Below are 24,651 nucleotides of genomic sequence, written 5' to 3' on the forward strand. Positions count from 1 at the left end.
ATCAGGGTATGCGGTGCCTTGAGCACGTGGCAAGATCTCAGCCCCCCCGTCCTGCCCCTCAGAGGATGCCCCACAGAACCTGCACCACTGCCTATGGGCAACCTTGCCAGCAAATCCATAAGAGGCTTCCTCAGAACAATGCTTCTCTCCACACATTTACCAGGAAAGATGTGCTCTCTGGGAGTTGCTATCCTAACAGCACCAGGCTGTTAAGACAGCGTCTATTTCTTCATGTTTAAAATACGGCACCATATGTGTGAGTTGCCTCAGGGTTTGGGTGACAATGCATCCTATTTTTGTCAGATTGCTCTGGTTTTTACTACTTTTTTCCCCCACAGTGTCCTGAGAAGTCCTTCTGAGTAGCAACGTGTCCCCTTTGAAAAATCAAACCACCCCTGCAGGATCACAGCTCTTGAAATGAGACTCTGTAGTCGAATGTTTAGAAGCCCAGCAGCCAATGGCTCTGTGAAAGCCTGATTCTCTACCACATGCATTCTAATTTAATTGGCCTAATTAATTTAGGCTGATGTGACTAAGTGATCAATCAGGTTTGAGTTATGAGATATTGAAAAATGGAATTAGAGAAGAAAAAGGGCATTTGGCAAATTGACTACAGGACAGGGGAGCTGCGAAGTCTTGATTTAACAATTGGATACTTGCTTTTTATTTTTTTCCCCATCCCTTGAATGCTAAGTCATAACAAAACCTACTTTGGTGTTCTTGCTTGCTCGTGTTTCATTGGAATTCATTTTGCAATTCCCCCTCTGTTTTGATTCAAAATGCTTTTCTATCAAACACAATAAGCCAGAAATTCTGCCTTGTATGAAACATTCAAGAACCAATGAATGCCTACTATCTAGAAAAGTGAAATGTCCCTATTGAATTCTTGTTATCCTTAGACATTGTTAATATGTTCTGTGAAAAAAAAAAATGCAAAAGAAAACATGAGTTTTAACTTTGACATGTAACATTAGTTCCGTTTAAACATTAGCTACTCTGTTCCTGTTTGTCTGGTTAAATGGGTGATTGGCCAAGGAGGGAATTTCAGTGAGTGGATTTTTCCCTCCCTCTTTTTGAATGGCTGTTAAGTGGGAGGAAGTCCTTCGGTCATCTCAGGCCAGTAACTGAAACGGCTTGAGACAGACATTCTTCCAGCTCTGGGAAGGTTAGAAATTGGGTAAACTTATCAAGCTTGGCCGGTTTTCCAGTTGACTTGCTGTGTCTGAGGTAAATATGGGTACTCTGCAGCATGTGGAGTTCTGCTGTTCATTTACAAAGATCTAGGGGCTTGCTTTTGTTTTTTAAAAGGTTGATTTTGTTTTAGAACTTCAGGCAAACTTATAGAATGAGTATAAATTGGCTCCTCCACTCTGGGAGCAGGAAGTTTTATATTTCTTCATGTTCAAATAAATCTGGCTCTGTTTCCTCCTGACCCTGCAAGGTTGTTGAGAATTTAATCTCATCTGTTTTTGCCCTGCAAATTCTTTTGGTCATTCAAGGAAACTGAGGGTCTTATACATTCCAGAAAATTTGAGGAAGGGCCTATGGTCTGGCTGCTGAAGTGGCTCACTGAAAAGCGTTTGGATTTGGTGGCACAGTCTGCATGTCCAACTTGGCCACTGTATCTTTGATCCCTCCTGAGCCACGGGGCCCAGGATTTAGACCTAGACATCATGTTACCTCATTAGCAGTTCCACATTGCATGCGCATCAGGTCCACCAGGATAGAGTCATGTCTTTCAGAAACTTCTGAGCTTTTTCCGTCTTGAACGATCCAGCTATTTACTTTGGGAGCCTAACCTTCTGAAACTCTCTTCCTTGGAGTGACATCCAGGTTATAAATCCTTGCTCTCCCCTTGAGATGTAGGTAAGGAAAAGTAGCTTTCATTCTTTCACAATAAACTCACAAAGTTAAATTCTTAGTCTGTATTCCTTGCCATATTTGATTTCTTCTTATTTTTTTTTTTTTTTTTAATTCTTGAACTGTTGAGTAAGCTACCAGCATACATAGTAAAGAGTTAGGTCACCAGGAAATAATCTTTGATGTCTGTGATAATTTTGTTGTTGTCATTTCTTTTTTTTTTTTTTTTTTTAAATTTATTTATTTATTTATTTATTTTTGGCTGTGTTGGGTCTTCGTTTCTGTGCGAGGGCTTTCTCCAGTTGCGGCAAGCGGGGGCCACTCTTCATCGCGGTGCGCGGGCCTCTCACTATCGCGGCCTTTCGTTGCAGAGAACGGCTCCAGACGCGCAGGCTCAGTAGTTGTGGCTCACGGGCCTAGTTGCTCCGCGGCATGTGGGATCTTCCCAGACCAGGGCTCGAACCCGTGTCCCCTGCATCGGCAGGCAGACTCTCAACCACTGCGCCACCAGGGAAGCCCTTGTTGTTGTCATTTCTTTTTCCTTTCCTTTTTTCATAGGGGAAATTATGAAGTCATCTTTCTCATTGCTATCCTCTTTAAGTCCAAGAGCAAAGTACTTCAAAAGGGCAGTCTTTGTGGTTCACATGGAATGTAAATAGCTCAAATGGCCCCACTTCTAAGAAGTCTTTTTTTTTTTTTTTTGGGTAACATCTTTATTGGAGTATGATTGCTTTACAATGGTGTGTTACTTTCTGCTTTATAACAAAGTGAATCAGCTATACATATACATATATCCCCATATCTCCTCCCTCTTGCGTCTCCCTACCACCCTCCCTAACCCACCCCATCCCACCCCTTTAGGTGGTCGCAAAGCACCGAGGTGATCTCCCTGTGCTATGCGGCTGCTTCCCACTAGCTATCTATTTTACGTTTGGTAGTGTATATATATATATATATATATCCATGCCACTGTCTCACTTCGTCCCAGCTTACTCTTCCCCCTCCCTGTGTCCTCAAGTCCATTCTCTACATCTGCATCTTTATTCCTGTCCTGCCCTTAGGTTCTTCAGAACCTTTTTTTTTCTTTTAGACTCCATATATATGGGTTAGCATATGGTATTTGTCTTTTTCTTTCTGACTTACTTCACTCTGTATGACAGACTCTAGGTCCATCCACCTCACTACAAATACCTCAATTTCCTTTCTTTTTTATGGCTGAGTAATATTCCATTGTATATATGTACCACATCTTCTTTATCCATTCATCTGTCGATGGACACTTAGGTTGCTTCAGTGTCCTGGCTATTGTAAATAAAGCTGCAGTGAACATTGTGGTACATGACTCTTTTTGAATTATGGTTTTCTCAGGGTATATGCCCAGTAGTGGGAGTGCTGGGTCGTATGGTAGTTCTATTTTTAGATTTTTAAGGAACTGGCATACTGTTCTCTATAGTGGGGGTATCAATTTGCATTCCCACCAACAGTGCAAGAGGGTTCCCTTTTCTCCACACCCTCTCCAGCATTTATTGTTTGTAGACTTTTTGATGATGGCCATTCTGACTGGTGTGAGGTGATACCTCATTGTAGTTTTGATTTGCATTTCTCTAATGATTAGTGATGTTTAGCATCCTTTCATGTGTTTGTTGGCAATCTGTATATCTTCTTTGGAGAAATGTCTATTTAGGTCTTCTAACCATTTTTGGATTGGGTTGCTTGTTTTTTGATATTGAGCTGCATGAGCTGCCTGTATATTTTGGAGATTAATCCTTTGTCAGTTGCTTCATTGGCAAATATTTTCTCCCATTCTGAGGGTTGTCTTTTCGTCTTTTGTTTATGGTTTCCTTTGCTGTGCAAAAGCTTTTAAGTTTCATTAGGTCCCATTTGTTTATTTTTGTTTTTCTTTCCATTTCTCTAGGAGGTGGATCAAAAAGGATCTTGCTGTGATTTATGTCATAGAGTGTTCTGCCAATGTTTTCCTCTAAGAATTTTACAGTGTCTGGCCTTACATTTAGGTCTTTAATCCATTTTGAGTTTATTTTTTGTGTATGGTGTTAGGGAGTGTTCTAATTTCATTCTTTTACATGTAGCTGTCCAGTTTCCCCAGCATCACTTATTGAAGAGACTGTCTTTTCTTGCGTCCTTTATCAAAAATAAGGTGACCATAGGTGCGTGGATTTATCTCTGGGCTTTCGATCCTGTTCCATGGATCTGTATTTCTGTTTTTGTGCCAGTACCATACTGTCTTGATTACTGTAACTTTGTAGTATAGTCTGAAGTCTGGGAGCCTGATTCCTCCAGCTCCATTTTTCTTTCTCAAGATTGCTTTGGCTATTCGAGGTCTTTTGTGTTTCCGTACAAATTGTGAATGTTTTTGTTCTAGTTCTGTAAAAAATGCCATTGGTAGTTTGATAGGGATTGCATTGAATCTGTAGATTGCTTTGGGTAGCAGAGTCATTTTCACAATGTTGATTCTTCCAATCCAAGAACATGGTATATCTCTCCATCTGTTTGTTTCATCTTTAATTTCTTTCATCAGTGTCTTACAGTTTTCTGCATACAGGTCTTTTGTCTCCTTAGGTAGGTTTATACCTAGGTATTTTGTTCTTTTTGTTGCAATGGTAAATAGGAGTGTTTCCTTAATTTCTCTTTCAGATTTTTCATCATTAGTGTATAAGAATGCAAGAGATTTGTGTGCATTAATTTTGTATGCTGCTACTTTACCAAATTCATTGATTAGCTCTAGTAGTTTTCTGGTAGCAGGTTTAGGATTCTCTATGTATAGCGTCATGTCATCTGCAAACAGTGACCACTTTACTTCTTCTTTTCCGATTTGGATTCCTTTTTCTTCTCTGATTGCTGTGGCTAAAACGTCCAAAACTATGTTGAATAATAGTGGTGAGAGTGGACAACCTTGTCTTGTTCCTGATCTTAGAGGAAATGGTTTCAGTTTTTCACCATTGAGAACAACGTTGGCTGTGGGTTTGTCATATACAGCCTTTATTATGTTGAAGTAAATTCCCTCTGTGCCTACTTTCTGGAGGGTTTTTTTTATCATAAATGGGTGTTGAATTTTGTCAAAAGCTGTTTCTGCATCTATTGAGATGATCATATGGTTTTTCTCCTACAATTTGTTAATATGGTGTACCACATTGATTGATTTGCATATGTTGAAGAATCCTTGCATTCCTGGGATAAACCCCATTTGATCATGGTGTATGATCCTTTTAATGTGCTGTTGGATTCTGTTTGCTAGTATTTTGTTGAGGATTTTGCATCTGCGTTCATCAGTGATATTGACCTGTAGTTTTCTTTCTTTGTGACATCTTTGTCTGGTTTTGGTATCTGGGTGATGGTGGCCTCATAGAATGAGTTTGGGAGTGTTCCTCCCTCTGCTATATTTTGGAAGAGTTTGAGAAGGATAGGTGTTAGCTCTTCTCTAAATGTTTGATAGAATTCGCCTGTGAAGCCATCTGGTCCTGGGCTTTTATTTGTTAGAAGATTTTTAATCACACTTTCAATTTCAGTGCTTGTGATTGGTCTGTTTATACTTTCTATTTCTTCCAGGTTCAGTCTCGGAAGGTTGTGCTTTTCTAAGAATTTGCCCATTTCTTCCAGGTTGTCCATTTTATTGGCATATAGTTGCTTGTAGTAATCTCTCATGATCCTTTGTATTTCTGCAGTGTCAGTTGTTACTTCTTTTTCATTTCTAATTCTATTGTTTGAATCTTCTCCCTTTTTTTTCTTGATGAGTCAGGCTAATGGTTTATCAATTTTGTTTATCTTCTCAAAGAACCAGCTTTTAGTTTTATTGATCTTTGCTATTGTTTCCTTCATTTCTTTTTCATTTATTTTTGATCTGATCTTTATGATTTCTTTCCTTCTGCTAACTTTGGGGTTGTTTTGTTCTTTTTTCTCTAATTGCCTTAGGTGTAGGGTTAAGTTGTTTATTTGAGATGTTTCTTGCTTCTTAAGGTAGGATTGTATTGCTATAAACTTCCCTCTTAGAACTGCTTTTGCTGCATCCCATAGGTTTTGGGTCGTCGTGTTTTCATTGTCATTTGTTTCTAGGTATTTTTTTAATTTCCTCTTTGATTTCATCAGTGATCTCTTGGTCATTTAGTAGTGTATTATTTAGCCTCCATGTGTTTGTATTTTTTTACAGATTTTTTCTTGTACTTGATATCTGGTCTCATAACGTTGTGTTCGCAAAAGATACTTGATACGATTTCAATTTTTTCTAATATACAAAGGATTAATTTGTGACCCAAGATATGTTCTACTCTGGAGAATGTTCCATGAGCATGTGAGAAGAAAGTGTATTCTGTTGTTTTTGGACAGAATGTCCTATAAATATCAATTAAGTCCATCTTGTTTAACGTATCATTTAAAGCTTGTGTTTCCTTATTTATTTTCATTTTGGATGATCTGTCCATTGGTGAAAGTGGGGTGTTAAAGTCTCCTACTCTGATTGTGTTACTGTCGTTTTCCCCATTTATGGCTAGTAGTATTTGCCTTATGTATTGATGTGCTCCTATGTTGGGTGCATAAATATTTACAATTGTTATATCTTCTTCTTGGATTGATCTCTTGATCATTATGTAGTGTCCTTCTTTGTGTCTTGTAATAGTCTTTGTTTTAAAGTCTATTTTGTCTGATATGAGAATTGCTACTCCAGCTTTCTTTTGATTTCCATTTGCATGGAATATCTTTTTCATCCCCTCACTTTCAGTCTGTATGTGTCTCTAGGTCTGAAGTGGGTCTCCTGTAGACAGCATATATACAGGTCTTGTTTTTGTATCCATTCAGCCAGTCTGTGTCTTTTGGTTGGTGCATTTAATCCATTTACATTTAAGGTAATCATCAATATGTATGTTCCTATTACCATTTTCTTAATTGTTTGGGTTTGTTATTGTAGGTCTTTTCCTTCTCTTGTGTCTTCTGCCTAGAGAAGTTCCTTTAGCATTTGTTGTAAATCTGGTTTGGTGGCGCTGAATTATCTTAGCTTTTGCTTGTCTGTAAAGCTTTTGATTTCTCCATTGAATCAGAATGAGATACTTGCTGGGTAGAGTAATCTTGGTTATAGGTTTTCCCCTTTCATCACTTTAAATATGTTCTGTCACTCCCTTGTGGTTTGCAGAGTTTCTGCTGAAAGATCAGCTGTTAACCTTATGGGGATTCCCTTGTATGTTATTTGTTGTTTTTCCCTTGCTGCTTTCAATATTTTTTCTTCGTATTTAATTTTGGTAGCTTGATTAATATGTGTATGTGTGTGTTTCTCCTTAGATTTATCCTGTATGGGACTCTCTGCACTTCCTGGACTTGATTGACTATTTCCTTTTCCATATTAGGGAAGTTTTCAACTCTAATCTCTTCAAATATTTTGTAAGTCTCCTACTTTTTCTCTTCTTCTTCTGGATCCCCTATAATTCGAATGTTGTTGCATTTAATGTTGCCCCAGAGGTCTCTGAGACTGTCCTCAATTCTTTTCATTCTTTTTTCTTTATTCTGCTCTGTGGTAGTTATTTCCACTATTTTATCTTCCAGGTCACTTATCTGTTCTTCTGCTTCAGTTATTCTGCTATTGATTCCTTCTAGAGAATTTTAAATTTCATTTATTGTGTTGTTCATCATTGTTTGTTTGCTCTTTAGTTCTTCTAGGTCCTTGTTAAACGTTCCTTGTATTTTCTCCATTCTATTTCCAAGATTTGGGATCATCTTTACTATCATTACTCTGAATTCTTTTTCAGGTGGACTGCCTATTTCCTCTTCATTTGTTTGGCCTGGTGGGTTTATGCTTTGCTCCTTCATCTGCTGTGTGTTTCTCTGTCTTCTCTTTTTGCTTAACTTACTGTGTCTGGGGTCTCCTTTTTGCAGGCTGCAGGTTCGTAGTCCCATTGTTTTTGGTTTCTGCCCTTAGTGGCTAAGGTTTGTTCTTGGGTTGTGTAGGCTTCCTATTGGAGGGTACTGGTGCTTGTGTTCTGTTGGATGAGGCTGGATCTTGTCTTTCTGGTGGGCAGGACTGCGTACTGTGGTGTGTTTTGGGGTGTCTGTGAACTTATTATGATTTTAGGCATCCTTTCTGCTAATGGGTGGGGTTAGTTCTTGTCTTGCTTGTTGTTTGTCATAGGGTGTCCAGCAGTGTAGCTTGCTGGTCGTTGAGTGGAGCTGCGTCTTAGCATTGAGATGGAGATCTCTGGGAGAGCTTTCACCGTTTGATAATACATGGAGCCGGGAGGTCTCTGGTGGACCAATTTCCTTACCTTGGCTCTCCCACCTCAGAGGCACAGGCCTGTCACCCAGCTGGAGCACCAAGACACTGTCAACCACACAGCTCGGAAGAAGAGGTAGAAAAAAAGAAAGAAAGAAAGAAAAAATAAAGAAATGAAATAAAGTTATTAAAATAAAAAATTTAAAAATATATTAAAAATTAAAAAATTAAAAAATCATTAAAAAAAGAAAGAAAGAAAAAAGAGAGCAACCAAACCAAAAAACAAATCCAACAATGATAACAAGTGCTAAAATCTATACTAAAAAAAAAAAAAAAAAGGACAAACAGAACCCTAGGACAAATGGTAAAAGCAAAGCTATGCCAACAAAATCACACAAAGAAGCATACGCATACACAGTCACAAAAAGAGAAAAAGGGAAAAGAAAAATCTATATATAAAAAAAAGGAAGATAGCAACCAAATCAATAAACAAATCTACCAATGATAATAAACTCTAAATACTAAACTAAGATAAACATAAGACCAGAAACAAATTAGATGCAGAAAGCAAACCCCAAGTCTACAGTTGTTCCCAAAGAACACCACCTCAGTTTTGGGATGATTTGCTGTCTATTCAGGTATTCCAGAGATGCAGCCTACATTAAGTTGATTGTGGAGATTTAATCAGCTGCTCCTGAGGCTGCTGGGAGAGATTTCCCTTTCTCTTCTTTGTTCACACAGCTCCTGGGGTTCAGCTTTGGATTTGGCCCCGCCTCTGCGTGTAGGTCGCCTGTGGGCGTCTGTTCCCGCTCAGACAGGACGGGGTTAAAGGAGCAGCTGATTCGCGGGCTCTGGCTCACTCAGGCTGGGGGGCGGGAGGTGTACGGATGTGGGGCGAGCCTGCGGCTGCAGAGGCCAAGGAGACATTGTAACAGCCTGAGGTGCACCGTGTGTTCTCCCAGGGAAGTTGTCCCTGGATCATGAGACCCTGGCAGTGGCAGGCTGCACAGGCTCCCGGGAGGGGAGGTGTGGGTACTGACCTGTGCTTGCACACAGGCTTCTTTGTGGCTGCAGTAGCAGTCTTAGCGTCTCATGCCTGTCTCTGGTGTCCGCGCTGATAGCCGCGGCTCGCGCCTGTCTCTGGAGCAGGTTTAGGCGGTGCTCTGAATCCCCTCTTCTCGTGTACCCCAAGACAATGTTCTCTTGCCTCTTAGGCAGTTCCAGACTTTTTCCCGGACTCCCTCCCGGCTAGCCGTGGTGCACTAGCCCCCTTCAGGCTGTGTTCATGCAGCCAACCCCTGTCCTCTCCCTGCGTTCCGACCGAAGCCCAAGCCTCAGCTCCCAGCCCCCGCCCGCCCCTGCGGGTGAGCAGACAAGCCTCTCAGGCTGGTGAGTGCTGGTCGGCACCGATCCTCTGTGCGGGAATCTCTCCGCTTTGCCCTCTGTACCCCTGTTGCTGCGCTCTCCTCTGTGGCTCTGAAGCTTCCCCCTGCCACCCACTGATTCCGCCCGCGAAGGGGCTTCCTAATGTGTGGAAACCTTTCCTCCTTCACAGCTCCCTCCCAAAGCTGCAGGTCCCATCCCTATTCTTTTGTCTCTGTTTTTTCTTTTTTCCTTTGCCCTACCCAGGTATATGGGGAGTTTCTTGCCTTTTGGGAAGTCTGAGGTCTTCTGCCAGCATTCAGTAAGTGTTCTGTAGGAGTTGTTGCACGTGTAGGTGTGTTTTTGATGTATTTATGGGGAGGAAGGTGATCTCCATGTCTTACTCCTCCGCCATCTTGAAGGTCTCCGCTCTAATAAGCCTTCTTTATCCTTAAGGCTGAATGAAGTTAGTGCATTCTCCTTTTTTCTACTGTATTCCCAGCAATACTTTGAGCATACTTTTAAAATAAACTTATTGCTCACCCTTTCATCTCTAGGGAGAGCTATGATTTCTCTTCTCATTCATTCCAAGAAGAAACGTCAAGACCAAGGACTGTACTGGACCAAGGTCCTTTTTAAGGGGGTGGTGGTATAAATTTCAATTCGATGAGAGAAGATAGAAGACTCTTTTTACCTTGTGTGACCTCTGGTCTATGTTTGGTGTCTTCTCTTTAGAGTCATTGCTTTAGGTCCTATCCTGATTCATTAATTTACTTATTCATTTAACAAACTTTTCTTGAAGGCTTACTAAGTATCAGACATTGTCTAGGCCCTGGGAATAGTGCAGAGATAATTCAGCCAATATTCTATCCTTCTAGCTTTCAGTGGACTGTCTCTCCTGGAATTCAGATGCTACAGTGAGATTGCCTTGGGCCTGCCTGACTCTTGGGAGGGGTTCCCTTGCCCTGAGAAGGCTAACTGGGAAGCTGGATTGTTTATCAAGAAAAGTAGGTGTTATCCACATTTATGCTCCTATAGCCTACTCGAAGAGCTTATAGCTCAAAAGTTGTCTGTCCCAGCCCACCTTTGTTTTGAGCAGCAAGTATAGAGCGTCTGCCATGTGCATGGGAGTCAGTCTTGAACTTGATAGAATCCCTGAGTCATGAAGACCATGTGCACATCTAGCACATCTGTGATTGTATCTCTCCTGGGAACCCCAGGGTCCTGGATCTGCAGGAGGAGGCCAACTGATAATTCCTAATCTGGAATCCCAGTATCACCCTCTTTCTAGATAATTTTAGAGGCAAAACTACTAACAATGAAAAACTATATTGTTTCAGTCATTTGCTCACTTTGTTGTCTCCCTAACTAGATTCTGGTGGGCAGACGTCTTGTTGTCTTTACTCTGGTATCCTGGGGACATCTAACAAGGTACCTCACTCTTACCCTTGTGGACCGAATGAATGCAAAAATCATGCAGGGGGAAACAGAATGGTGCTAAAACTGTTCTCTTCTGCATTTTAAATGGCTATCAATTTGTTCTTAATTAAATATCAATAATAACTTTGAACTTAGGAAAATATATGGATATGGTGTAAATAGATGAATAAATGTCTAAACATTTCCTTTATTCAAGATGTTGGGCTAGGACCTGTGGATTACAAAGCAGTGAATTGACCTAGGCTTGGTGTTTAATGTGTTTGGGAGGGCAGATAAGTCACATACAAACAATGAAATTTAGTTGAGATGATTCGTATATTTATTTTGGGGATTTTTTTTTTTTAAGCATCACAATAGTGGCCACTGCTTTACCTATGGGTGTGAGTGAAAATGAGATTCAAGATTTGGAGTTGTTTGAAAAGAGGCACTTGTCCTTCATGAGTACTAAAAGTCAACCAGATGGTGGGAGTGTACAATGTTGGGTGAGAATCAAAGGATGGAAGCAAAGCCTGGGTCCTGTTTTCTTCTCTGCTTGGCACCTTGTAAGATCAGGTCTCACCTGGTATGCTTAGCTGGGGAGCTGTTACAACTCAGAGGAACCCAAAGGGAACTTAAGCTCTTAACTTGTTTTCTGTTATCTTTCCCTCCACTACCTTGTTCTTAAAAGAATCTATTTTTGTTTCCCTGGCTTTAAAATATTTGTACTCTGTTGTTTTGTATACATTTTCATTCTGATTTGGGTTGCCTAATTCTGGTATTTGACCCGTATTCTGTATAATGGCCTCTATTATTTTCAAACTTGCTGCTATGATAGAAGTTCCCTGATTTGTACAATTTCCCATTTATTAAGATACCGTATGTTAGATCATTGCCTTGAATTTCATCCTCTAGAAATTGTCCCTGGTTAAGGCTATACCAGGTCAGAAAAATCTGGCTACATGACATTTTAATAAAATATAAATGAACACCTTGGGGGTCATTGTCTACTTGTGAGATTCCAGGGTTCAGAAGTTCTGAGAGGGCTGCAGCCTTAGAGAGAGGCTAATGACTATCTTAAAAACAACGTCACTCTATGCCAATGTGGAAATCAAGGCCAGGATTGAGACTACTAACAGAGCGTGCTGTCTTTTTACCACCGCCTTTTAATTTGGTCAAGATATGGCAGGTGAATTCTCTACACATTTACAATTTTTTAACTAGAAATCTATAGGGAAGGAGAGAGTTCATGGCTGCCCCAGAAGCCATGGTAAACATTCAGAAACAACCTGTCTCTGAGGTTCATTTGGAAGAGATAGAGATAGAAAGGGCTGTGACCCAAGTTCATTGAAAGATATGACTCTGAACATTTTTCCTACACAATTTTGTGCATCAACTTCTCATTTTTTTCAGGGTCAGTGACATTTGGGATATATGCCTGATTTCTGCTCGGCTCTCAGCCGATCTGGAATCTTTTGTCTTTGGGATGGGTTCATATCTATGGGTTAATGACAATCACAGACCCATAGCAAATGCTGGCAGAAGTTTTGCAAACATGGGCCAGATTTTAGCTTTATTATAAAATGTAAAGTCAGAGCTGGCTTTGTGTTTTGTACTAACATATCATACAAAACTAATTTACAGTTCTTCCAGATGGGTTCAGTGTCTATGGCATACTGCCTGCTACTCTAAAATGTACTTGGTATAGAGGGTGATGGTGAGGGAGGGAAAAAGTTTATTCCTAAGTGGGGAAATACGAAGGCTTTGTGACTTATGGCAAGAAAGAGTTGGATTTTAAAAAATTACCACTGTAACAGCAGCTTTATCAAAATAGTTTCAGGGGAAAATGGCAGAGAACCAATATTTTACTGAATGATTCACACTAGGTATTGTGCTCTGTGTTTGATGTGTATTATCTTATTCGTCATTACTATACTCTGTGAGGTGGGCATCCATTTTCCTTTTAACTGGGAATTCATTTACCTCTGGATTCTGCAAATCATCTCTTTGTCTCTGTTATGTATCAGATGTGTGTGTATGTGTATCCATTAAACAAAAGGGTACTTTGTTGGCAAGGAGTCAAAAATATCTTCCAGTTAAAGGCTGACCCGACTTGATTATGTTTCCACTTCACGCAGGGAACTGTGGCATACAGTTGTGCACGTGGCTTACTGCGTGAGTCCCTGGTCAGGGAGCAAGTGGGTATAATCCAAACCCCAGGCCACTCACCACGCTGCGTGCTTCGCTCAGGATTGTGTCTGCTGGGAGGAAGGGGTACCTCTTTCTAGTTTACTCATCTATGTTTGCAGTGACTCTGCTGATGCAGATCACTTACAACAGATGAGCAACCCTGGAAAGGAACTTTGAAACTCTAGGTAATATCCTGTTCATCCTGGCATCTTGGGGTGTTGGTTTCTTCATTTCCCCCTTCTCTATCATGCATCTTGGGACTGTCCCTTAGAACTCCATTTGTCCTGACTACTGATCTCACTCTGGGACTAGCCTGGGAAAACGGCTAGAGGAGAGTACCTGCCTTCCTCTCTCCCTCTTCCCACTTCCCACTGGGCCTGGAGAGCTGGCACTTATGCAATGCCTGTTTACCCTTGCTAGGCATTACTCTTTGTAAACTGCTTAGTGAATATTCATGTTATTCTTTCCTTATATCCTTTCCCCTAAAACTGCATGGATGGTCAGGAAAGTATATATATACACACATATATATATACATGTGTATATATATATGTATGTATATATGTATGTATGTATATATGTATATATATATAAAATTTAAAACCCCAGAGTTTCAAACTTTGGAAAATAGTTTAAAGAAAAAAATTGATTGAAGTGCTGTCAGTTCTTTAGCAAATATGTTTAGTTGCATAGATAAATGAATTGTAAAATATACAAAGAGAAAAGGATTGTTGTAAGTTAATTTAAAAATGTTTATTAAACATCTGCTTGATTCTTAGCAGTGTGTTACATACAGGAACAGAATACAAAAAAATTAAGATGTGAAAATGGACTTATAACTTAAAAAGATGTGAAAACCATCAATGTTTTATATCTCGTATATAATCTAAGTGTTGGGAGACAGGGACCCCATAACACCAGATATGTTCTTCAAGCTTTGACTCTTATGTCCCCTGCCATCCTGCAAAGTCGGATGACCTCTGGCCTTCATTTCCCTTATCTGTAGGTGCGACTCCATGCTCTGTAATATCTTCCTCCCAGGCTATTGTGTACCTGGAATGAAATAATGGATGCATGATACTTTAAAACTTATAAAGCTCATTATATATTTAAGGTTTAATTGTCCTTGCAAAGAAAGATGAAAAGACTGCTGATAGTTTCTTTCAAAAAATATAATTTTTCCTTTTTATGTGACATATATTTAGTGTGAACAATGTGGAGAGACTAAGGTATAAAGTAAAAGAAAAAATATCACAAAAATTAACTATAAGCTCCCAATGATAATCATGGTTAGTATTTTGATGTTTGATTTTTTTTTAATCTTTTACAAATTTACATTAATTTATCAAAGCTGAGATACTATTATATATGATTTTAAACTTACCCTATTTTTAAACTTTGTATCAGTTTAAAGATTCACAGGAAGCACATGGGCAGCTATCTTTCTGGGCTATCAGCAAATATCAGCTTTAGATATAAATAGTTCAGTGATTTTGCCCAGTGGCACTTCCTAACATGATTTGTATTGAATTTATACACAAAATTGACACACCTCTATAGAGTCATTTGTATATAAGCTCAAAATATAGTATTTTTTTCCCCTTATCATTTTTAAGGTTTTTAACCTAAACATATATGTTCAGGCTTTCAAATTGTATCCTCTCCTGAGAATTGAGAAACTCAATCTCAAGACATTCAAATAAGAATATTCTAAATGGAATGATAATATACGGAAACACTAAAAACCCTGGCCGCTTTTCAGTATTGTTGCCCCCTCTTAAGTGGTGAATTTCCTCACACTGTGGTATAAATAAAACTTTTAAAGCACTGGAGGAGTTCCCAAGTATCCAGGCAGTGTAAAGATTTTAGAAAAAATAATTACCTGGATGCTTAATTCTTTTGCAAAATGGGACTTTTTGTGTGTGGGGGGGGGCGGGGATAGGGATATGAATGCTTTTCTTAATGTAAGGCACACTGGGAGTTTCAAATCATATACGCTTAAAAAAAACCTCAGTTTCCCATGGACACTGGTAAATATACATTGTCTCCTTTGGGCCATTTGATTTGTATCATCATTTGCCTCATCTTGGTTAATCACACCAAGATTATATAATGTTATATAAATTGTCTTCGGTGACATGATACTCTCTTTTTCAACCTTGATCAAATATAACTTGGCAAAACATTCCTTTTGGATGTATCATTTTTCTCTTTTTAAACCAGTTCTATCTTGAAATAAAACAAATGAAATAGAGGCAGTTGCAATTACAAGTACGATAAGGTTTTATCTATCGCACCTTCAAGGTTTCATGCCCCTTCTATCTAGGTCCTGTCCTCCCCTCCCCCCTACCCATTCCTTTTTCTGTGTAGGTCAGGTTAACAAGGAAAAAACCCTCACAAGGATATTTAGAGGGTGAGAAAACGTTAGGATGGATCTGAATCTCTTTATTAATAGTGAGTTGCATAATAAATGCCATGGGGTTGGTAGGTTTTACTTCGTCTGTTAAATATTAACAGTACTTGTACTTTCCGGGATATTGTTGAAGCGCTTGGATACTGCTCAGCCAACCACAAAGAAACAGGTTTCCATGGAAGCAATAGCACAGATTCATTTCATTCTCAATGGAATCCACACAGCAAGACAGATCTTTAAAAATAACCCATGTAAAACTGAAGCAAAATATTTCTGGGTGTTTGTTTTATGCCTTTTGGTGTGCGTGTCTGTTTTCCATTTAAAAAATAATCTAAAAATATCTGGGCACTCAGGAGAGCTTCCAAAAAAGCTAAAGCTCTTACCCCTGCCTGGTTGGTTGTTCTTCTTTCGGGCATGCATTCCTGTGTGTTTGAAGGGCACAACCCCTCCCTTGTTTATGTTCTTGAACACAATATTTTAGACCAAATTTTAAGGTGAAAAACAGAGTATTCTGAATGTGTGGTGAGCAATAGACTATTTTAAAGAATGTTTATATATCAATAATAAAGAAACATAATGATTTTTGATTCTCCTATATGAAGAGCTTTGAAAACACTGTACATTAAGTACTATAGTAACCCTTATTTTATAGGTGAAAACAGAAGCTCAGAGAGGTCAAGTAACCTCTTTAAGGCTGCCGAATTTATAAGTGGCAGAACCTGGTTTTCCGTACTGGTTTACCTGGTGGTATAGATGCTACAATCCCAAATTACTATGCCATGTTTTTATTATCACGAAGAAGAGCGTCAATATTGTTTAACTGTCTCTGAAGTCAAAACACATACATCATCTATCTCCATTCATACATACATATATTCATGTACATATATATATACACACTAAACCCTGCTCCCTCCTTTTGCTCTCATAACAAGCAGTGTATTTTTAGCTCTAACACGGCACTTATTCTACTTCAGTGACTGTGTGTTTATCTGTTTCCTCAGGGCTGGGCTCTGAGCCATGGTGATCAAGGATGGGTTTAGGTTGATCTGGATATTTCCTGAGGCTAGGACTCTGCTTGGCACAATGGCTACTTTGTATAAACAGAGTTGACTTAAAATCTACCAGAGTTTGAATGACAAGCCAAAGATTTTTTTACATAAACCCTCAGCAAAAGCAAAATTGTTACGGAGCCAGGGGGATGCTGTTTGAATAAATGAAAACTTTTCACTGCTCTATCCACTGAACCAAGGAGTATGCCTAGTACACTTGAATAAATGACTCAGATAAGTATCTTGAAGCTTTTTAGAAGCATTATTCTTCAACTTTTAATATATTAATATAAAAACATGCTTATCTAATTCATATTTATTAAAACAGGTCCTCTGAAATTAAAAATTGTCTAAGTACTTTAAAGTAACAAAAGTGGATTAAAAAATAATAGAGTAGCCTTTCAAGACAGTTTCTTCCACTATTATTTTCAATTCTTGAACTCGCTTGGCTGACACACTAACACTTCATGTGTTGATTAACATTGAGGAATCAAGTTCTTTCAATGTTCAATTTTTTAAAGATAGATTTTACGTATCAAAGCTCTCTGAAAACCATTTTTAGTGGGTAATTATCTAGGGTGCTTTATTCACCTCCCTGTCTTAATAAACAGAGTCTATCAGATGTGACCTAAGCTTTCCTTTATGACTCAACACCATCACTCTGACTATTATTTGTAAACTGTGGGGTTGCAGAGTGATATCCTCAGGTGTCAGAGCTTATAAAGGACGGTTCCTGTCTGCTTGATTTCTTTTTATTTCCCCTCTGTCATCTCTGATCATTTGCACTGGTTTCCCTGGTCTTCTTCATAAATACAGTCCATTGTATGTCTAATTCCATGTCTTCTGTTTGCTAAGGCTAATCTGTGGGTTTCATGGGGGTACCAGATAAGTCAGTAAGTTTAATCAGCTACTGTAAGGTGAACCCCTGAATATTTCAATTAGCTCTGGCCTATAGGCTTCAGGGTGAACTCATTTATCTTCCTCTGTAAAACGCATGAGCTTGGTTTAAGTACATTCCTTATCAGTGCTAGAGTCTTTTTTCTGTTGTTATCATTGTTCAGTCTTAAAGAAAGAAAGTGTATTTGGTTGAGTTTCTATAGAGCTGTCTGCTGAATATGTGAGACTCATAATTTGCAACAAAGACAATAACCTAATTTGTTGCTATTTTGAAGAGGAGACTTTTAAAAGGCAGCTTCCTTTGGGAATGTTTCTAGGAATAGTGACTTGACATATGTATGAATATATGCGTGTATATATAGAGATATATGTATATATATATTTCTGTGAATTCACTTATATTCTATATTGTTTCTGAAAAGATTTAAAGTAACAGTAGTGACAATAGGAAAGGAAAAATGGGTAAAGTTCATGGGCCTACATAACAGTTGCTAATACCTTTTATTAACTTGGCAGCCTGGTACTCTGTAGTTCTCTTTGGACGTAACTACCTTCAAACTGTTCGTGAGACTGGCAGGATGTCCCTCAGTTATAAGTAAACTTGGAGGCTGGTGTGGCTTGGCCACAGTTACAATCTTGGGGAAGTTCAGTTTTGTTCTTTAAACTATCTAGGTGAATTTTTTTTGAAGGAGTGTGTAAAGGACGTCACAGGCCACTGTTGTGTGTTTTCGACTATTAATTTATAAGAAGCATTTGAGATAACCAGAAATAAAGGGTCAGGGGGTCTAAAGGGAAATGACTCAGGCACTCTTCTGAAAACATATCAACTAATGCAACCGTTATCTTTCTTACTGGGCTGGTGCTGAGGTTTTGCCATGAGAGATCTTGCAATGTTGATTCAACATTGGACAGTTGCCGTTTTAGAAGAGTTTGATAGCTAGGTCTCCAGATCTGACAGAAAGAGTAGCTGCCTTTCCTCGTGTGATTTAAAGGGCAGTAAAAGTTCAGTCTGCCCCATGATCTCCTCCCCAGTGGCCTTACTTCACTTGAAAATTTTCATGGTTAGAGATACTCCATTGGATAAAGGCCTTGCCTCCAGAAGGCACCAGTAAACAAGACTATATTTTACCTGAATATACCATTAATGCCCTTTCTGAATACATGAACAGATTAACAAATGTAGGCAGCTTTCACCAGCCTAGAGCAGAGTGTGAATGACTGAGATGCAAGATGAGAACATTTAGGTTGGGAACATCTGGAGCAAGAGGTCCTAGGGAGACGTGGGAAGTAAGGGGTGGCTGGGTGGAGAAAATACAAAGCCATTAGACACCTGGAGGTGCACTTGCTGACTGCAGGAAGATGACAGAAGGTGAGATGAGGGGGTGAGGACTACCATACTCTTGTGCTCCAGGCTGGTTCTACTTTCTGGAGAAACATAAATGAGCTAGGAGTAAAGAAATCATGTCTGACTGCTCTTGACCTTTTCCAATTAGGTTGTACAATAATTTATAAGTAATAACTTCCTCAGCTTCCTGACTCAACATCCCACCTAATTAGCTAAATCCTTTTGACCTATACTTGGTGACTCATCTTTGCTCCTGATTCTGAGACCACACTGGTTTACAACTAAAAACATTTAAAGAAACTTAGCATTGAATGTCTTTTCTTTGTTTTGCTCCAATCTTGTGCCCCAGTTTTAGATTTTTTTTCTTTGTTATTGAGGTCAAATGATCACCTTGCTTCCAAGATATAATAACTAAATCCCAGTTCAATTCATTTATTCATTCACCAAATATTTATCGGATACTTGCTAGGTGTCAGATGCTGTGCTCAGAGCAAGAAACACAAAAACAAATGAAACATGGCCATGTCCTTCATAAGTTACCTTTAGTGCCAGAGAACTTGCCTTTATACTCAGGGGGGCTCCCAGGGCCCTTCACGACTGGAGTCCAGCCTTGTGTTAGGAAGCTTCTATCTCCTCCACTCTCTTCCCTTCCCCTGAGGATGGAGATCTACTCCAGAACCTCACTTGTTGATTGAATCCAACTTTTATACCATAGGAGTTTGTGCTTAGAATGTTTTCAGGAGAAAAAAATTAATTTAAATGTATTTGGAGACTCTCCAGAAAGGCTTTGAATTGTTTCCTGTTTGTTCTAAGGGTTGTACATTTTCCCTCATTGCCATCACAGAGAAAGGTGGGTGGATTCAATTCAATAGAAGAAACAGCCATTTTAAGAAGATATCTGCATCCTTGAAATTCCAGCCATTTAAGTCTTCAGCAGATTGCTCTGTGCTTTTATGTGGTTTCTGTGAAGAGAATTTTGACAAAGAAAGCTATTAGAGACATGAACTTTGACACATGCAGTTTAGACTCCAAGGTTAATAATTTGGAAGAATTTTTCTAAATGTATGTTAGAGGCGTTGCCTTTTCATTAAGGTAGTCAGTGAGAGTTCCTCTACATTTTTATTTGTGATCCTCTACATTTTAAATTTATTTTCCAGTGGGCTTTGTATAGTTAAGAAAATGCAAGAAAAATGCTCAATCCCTGGTCTTTGAGAAGCAATCTTTCCCCATCTCTAACTTATAATGAAACTTTTCTTCACTTTGCTCTAGAGGGTTTCTTTCTTCTCCTTCCTTCCTCCCTCCTTCCCTCCCTCCCTCTGTCTCTGTTGCTCTCTTTCTCTCTTTCTCCCTTTCTCCCTTTCTTTCTTTCTTTCTTTCTTTCTTTTCAATCATTACTTGAATGTCTTCATGGGAGAGATGGCTAGTTCTTTCTTTTTTAATCAACTATATTTGACATATAACATTGAGTAAATTAAAGATGTACAATGTTTTAACCTGATACATTTATGTATTATAATATGATTGCCATTGTGGCACTCTTTAGCACCTCTATCACATTACATTATTACCCTTTCTTTTTAGTGGTTGGGATAATTAAGTTCTAGTCTTTTAGCAAGTTTGATGATTGTAGTGTAATATTGTTGTATATATTCATTACACTGTGTACTAGGTCTCTATGGCTTAACTTACTAGTTGTTGCAAGTTTGTACCCTTAAACAGAATTAATTTTATCCTCCCACCTCCCATCCCCTGGTAACCACCATTTTACTCTCTGTTTTTATGAGTTTGACTTAGATTCTATGTATAAGTGAGATCATACAGTACTTATCTTTCTCTGCCTGACTTATCTCACTTAGCATAATATGCTCAAGGTCTATCTATGTTACTGCAAATGGCAGGGTATCCTCCTTTCTCATGCCTGAATAATATTCCATTACACACACATATATATATATATATATATATATATATATATATATATATATATATATATATGCCACATCTTTTTTATCCATTCATCCGCTAATGGGCATTGTTTCCATATCTTGGCTATTGTGAATAATGCTGAAATAAACATGAAGTACATATATCTCTTTGAAATCCTGTTTTCATATGCCCAGAAGTGGAATTCCTGGATCATATGGTAGATCTATTTTTATTTTTTTTAAGGATCCTCCATATTGTTTTCTATAGTGGTTGGACCAATTAACATTTTCACCAACAGTGTATCAAGAGTTCCCTTTTCACCACATCCTCACCAGTCTTCTTGATAAATAGCCATTCCAGCAAGAGTGAGGTGATATCTAATTGTGGTTTTGATTTGCATTTCCCTGATGATTAGTGATGTTGAGCATCTTTTCATTTACCTATTGGACACTTTGATGTGCTCCTTGGAAAAATATCTATTTAGTTCTTCCACCCATTTTTAAATCAGATTTTTTTTTGTTAAGTTGTATGAGTTCTTTATAAATTTTAGATATTAACCCCTTTTACAATATACAGTTTGCAAAATTTTTCTCCCATTCTGTAGGTTGCCTTTTCATTTTAATTGTTTCTTTTGCTGTGCAGAAGCTTTTGAATTTGATGTAGTTCTATGTGTTGATTTTTGCTTTTGTTTTTTGTGCTTTTGGCATCATATCAAAAGAGTCATTGCCAAGACTAATGTCAAGAAGTTTCTTTTCTATGTTTTCTTCTAGGACTTTTATGATATCAGCTCTTATGTTTAAGTCTTTGATCTATTTCAAGTTAATTTTTGTGAGTGGTGTGAGATAGGGATCCAATTTCATTGTTCCGCATATGTTTCTCCAGTTTTTCTAGCACCATTTGTTGAAGAGACTATCTTTTCCCTATTGGGTGTTCTTGGCACCCTTGTCAAATACTAGTTGACTGCATATGCTGGGATTTAATTCTGGGCTCTCTATTCTGTTCCATTTGTCTATGTGTCTGTTTTGGTGCCAGTGCCATACTGTTTTTATTACTATGGCTTTGTAGTATAGTTTGAAATCTGGAAGCATAATATCTCTAATTTTGTTCTTTTTTCTCAGAATTACTTTGCTATTCAGGGTCTTTTGTGGTTCTACACAAATGTTAGGATTGTTTCTTCCATTTTTGTGAAGAATGCCTTTGGTATTTTCATGGGGATTGTGTTGAATCTGTAGATGGCTTTGGATAGTTTGGTTATTTTAACAATATTAGTTCTTCTGATCCATGAACAGAGGATGCCTTTCCAGTTGTTCATGTCTTCTTTGATTCTTTTCAGCAGTCTTGTAGTTTTCATTGTAGAGAGAGATGGGTAGTTTTTCACTATAAATGACTGACTCCTTTCAGTGGGGTAGAGCTACTGCCAGGAGCTGGCTGCCCAGCTAGGGATCAAATATCTCAGCCTTCATATCTATGTGGCTTCTTCTCCCAGTGGAATGACAGCAGAAGAGATGTGATCACTTCTAGGCCCAGATGGTTAAGAAGTACGAGGCTTCTACATGCTTTCTGCTCCTGTTTATAAAGAATCCAGCACAGGAAACAATGGTCATGGGTGATGGAGTCACAAGATGAGAGGAGCCAGTTCCAGAAATGCCACCTAGAGGATAGCCACCTCTCCTTGAAGAACACCCAATTATGGGATTGAGAAATAAACTTGTAAGTTGTCAAGCATCTAAGAGTTGGGAGTATCTGTTACTGAAGTTAGTATTTGGCACCTAATTATGTCTGCTTAGTACAAATCACAGACAGACCTGGCACTTTAAGGTGACACAAAGATGAGTGAGAAACATCCAGAAGTTTGAAGGAAAGAATGCAAACCTAGAAGTTTGAAGGAAGAAATGCAAACAATTATAAGACAAAGCAGATTTTAATCACTTAGAATTTTAATAAGACCTCTTTGAATTGCAAGTGACAGGCATCCAATTTGAATTAGCTTTATCAAAGGGGGAATTTTATTAGCAGAATGCCCATATTATTGATAAAAAGATTGAAAAACAAAGCAAGGATGTAATTGTTTCCTGGAAGAAACTGGGACCAGGGAATTACATACTGCTAAGACTCATTCCTTACAATCAGTTATGGCCAGGGGAGCAGGGTTGTGGAAGAAATGGTAGCTCCTGTGGATACAACAGGACTAGTTGGGGGGCTGGGAGAACAATACTCAGAAGTAAAGAAAGGCTCTTTTATTCTCAGAAGAAAGGAAAAGGTATTTAGCAGACAAAATAATTGGTTTCCTCTACCAATGGAGTAATTATTTGCAAATTCACCTTTCTTTTTTTTTGGTTTTGTTTAGTATATTTTGCATTGTTAACATTTCCTGTTTTTATGACTAGCTCCTGAGCTTGAATTAGATCTTTCCTTTTTGTTCCCCTGCCTTCCTCCATCCCCAGCAGTGCCTTGTATATAATAAGAGCTTAACAAATATTATTTTATTGGCTGAGAAAATGTAATTAGAGAAATATGATGAACTTGCATCCCTTTAGATTGTCTTAATGCAGACACTCTCTTTTTATCATCAAATCGTGCTCCTCTACATGAAGCTTCAACTCCAGCCAGCTGTGGTTTCTGAACATGCCCTGCCCAGGCAAGTATCTGCCTCTGTTATTTCCCCCATGTTTTCCCTACTCTTGCTTCCCTTGGGAACCTAGCCTCCTCCTCCCAACCAGTCCAAAGTCCACCATTCATGCCTGATCAAGCCCAGGGCAAATACCACCCCTGCTGTGAAGACTTAGCAGCCCATCACATGGCGCAGAGGTAATGCCTCCTCTGAATTCATCACTGTGTACCATCTATTAAGTAAACATGTTACATTGTCCTTGTGCAGTTTTACAGTGTTACATTTTTTTAAACAATCATATTTTAAACAGTTAAAAATATTATTTTAATTTTCTTCTCCAACTAGATTGTAAATTCTTTGAAGAACAGGAACAATCTATCATGCCCTCTGTAGTGCTTGATGAAATAGCTTAAATGGTAGTCTCCTGATAAGTCTTTGCAAACAGATTTAATTAATCTTTATTTTCAGTTTCAAGACAGTTACCCCATATATGGCATAGCTAAGAATCTCCAAATATTCATATGAATACAGTGCTTTCTTAAGTGAATATTTTTTCCTTTCATTTTTAAGTTAAAGGGATCTGCCAAATGGTTGAGTGGAATATATCAGAATTCTTTTTTTTTTTTTTTTTTTAAGATACAACCTTAGGGATAATGAAACCTGTTGCACAGAGAGAAACCGGTCAGGCTGCTTATTGACTGTGCAGAGAAGCAGTTTCTATAGAATTGTAAATGGTAATCATTAATTAGATTACTTTTCCTACACTGCCCTGTGTAGTGGTGGATGGTACACGTGGTAATCTGAATGTGATATGTATGAAAAGCATAGGATGTGTGAAAGGAGGTGAGAAAAAGCTGGGCTGCGGAAGATGGAAAGCTACCACCTTTTCTGACAGAATGAAGTATGTGATGATTAGAAAATACCTCGACTCTGAATGGGGGTAGAGCAGGGTGGAGGCTTTCAATATTTGAAAACAGTTTCACCTCACTGTTTCCTAACCCTCAGCTGCACCACACGCCATCTGCTTCCAGGATTCTGCCCAATGTCTTGTGCTTTCTGGAATCTCCCTGCTGCCCTCATTGGCTTCTTTTCAATCATGATTGTCCCTTATTTGCAAATGACACAGAGATTAGAGACTGTTTCTTATTTTGTGGCTTTTTCACAAAATTATGAAAAGGCTCTGCCTGCAGTTGAAATAAACAACTCTTGGCTGTAGAGACATAGCTCCTCTCAACTTCTTCTCAAAAACTATTTTCATTAATTGCTAAAAATTTAACATGGAGTTTGATATTTAAGGAATTCATAGACTAATAAAAGGTTAAAAAAGAAATGACTTTAGAGTCTATCTTGTTCACATCCCCTATTTTAAAA

At 38.6% G+C, this 24,651-nt stretch overlaps 1 long non-coding RNA gene across 1 annotated transcript; it reads left to right on the forward strand.

The window, feature by feature from the left end:
- Positions 1–1,141: 1,141 nt before the first annotated feature.
- On the forward strand, positions 1,142–23,308 carry LOC103007344 (uncharacterized). Its single transcript, XR_450257.2, has 3 exons — positions 1,142–1,227; positions 22,156–22,379; positions 23,264–23,308. It is a non-coding gene; the product is annotated as an uncharacterized LOC103007344 (long non-coding RNA).
- Positions 23,309–24,651: the final 1,343 nt, after the last annotated feature.

Source organism: Balaenoptera acutorostrata, chromosome 4, assembly GCF_949987535.1.
Source record: "Balaenoptera acutorostrata chromosome 4, mBalAcu1.1, whole genome shotgun sequence".
Classification (NCBI taxonomy): domain Eukaryota; kingdom Metazoa; phylum Chordata; class Mammalia; order Artiodactyla; family Balaenopteridae; genus Balaenoptera; species Balaenoptera acutorostrata.